Genomic DNA, 1512 nt, shown 5'->3' on the forward strand with positions numbered 1-1512 from the left:
AACACAAATCAGAGTAAGTGTTTCCTATAGATTTTGGATCTCGGAATCCGAATTCGTAATTTAATGAGCAGAATATCCAAAATTAGCGTAAATATAAGACAATTTTAAGATATCTTTAACAGTTCTTTAAGAAATATCTTTACGATACTTCCTAAAGAATTCTGAAAGATACCTTGAAATTGTCTTATATGCCATTTTATTATATCACCTTTTTTTAAATAATCAAGAGAAAAAAATAGAGAAATATTTATAAAAATTGAAATATTTAAGGAAAGAGCAAAAATAAATGTCATTAAAATACGATCGCAAAACTGATGATTAAATATATTTTGATAAGTTAAACAAAATATTGGGTGTAGTAAAAAGAAATCCATTATTTTTCCATTCAATTTCATACAAAAATAATGGATTTTTTTTCACCTAATATAAGAAACAAAAAGAATTTGCTTTACTGTTAGGTGTTATAATCTGACGTATCTCTCTCTCTCATAAAACAAATTGGTGTAAAATACTGTTGTGTAACAAAGTCAGCCGATTTGCGTGGAAGGTGTTATTTTATCTTCCAAAAGTAACTGTTAAAATATTCTGAAACTAAAAACCTTTCATAACACGCAAATCGTCGTAATGCTGTAAAGTAACACTTAACACTAATTTTATGACGTAATAGAGTGTATTTATTTTAGAGCAATGATAAAAACTATAAAAGCGGTGATAAGAGTTGCGATAATAACTAATTACATATATCTTTCTTTGATGTGTTAGTGGAGTTGTAATCATAGTATATTTCTAACTTCCGACTGAGGTGAATCGTCTCCGAAAATGAGTGATTCAGAAGAAGAACTACTATTACCTACAAATATTGCAAAAGAGCATGTTGGAGAAGATTTGCGTAAAGTATTATTACAAACGTTTTTCTAAGTGGAATGATATATAAAAAATGTTTAACGATTGGTTTATCCCTGAAACCAAGCGTTGTGCGCTACGAAAATATATAATAGTTATGAAGTACAATAATGGAGGCACAAATATCGACAAATTTCAATTATAAGCCTAAAATTATAAATCCTGAACAACATTGTTATAATTGATGAAAGCGTCAAAGCTTTCTCTTTCTTAACGCTTTTATTGCTAGTCGACTACAAAGCCTCGTTCTGCGCTCCAGTATAAATACTTAATTATATGGAAATTATATATGCCCTAACATAAATGCAACCTTAGTCTATATCTAACATTAATAAAGCAAATTCTTTTTATTTCTTACACTAATTTGTTTAATTTACCAAAATATATTTAAATCAATTCTGCGACCGCATTTTAATATCGTATTTATTTTCATTCTTTCCTCAAATATTTCAATTTTCTCGATTATCTAAAAAATTAGACGATGAAGCAAAACATCTTACAAAATTCAAATTTAGCTACTCAAAATTCATAAGGAACCTATTTTGGTTTGGTCTTTTTCTTTAAAAAATGTTTGTGTGGTTCTGTGTAATTATGTATAATATATATATA

Source organism: Atta colombica, unplaced genomic scaffold, assembly GCF_001594045.1.
Source record: "Atta colombica isolate Treedump-2 unplaced genomic scaffold, Acol1.0 scaffold111, whole genome shotgun sequence".
NCBI lineage: Eukaryota > Metazoa > Arthropoda > Insecta > Hymenoptera > Formicidae > Atta > Atta colombica.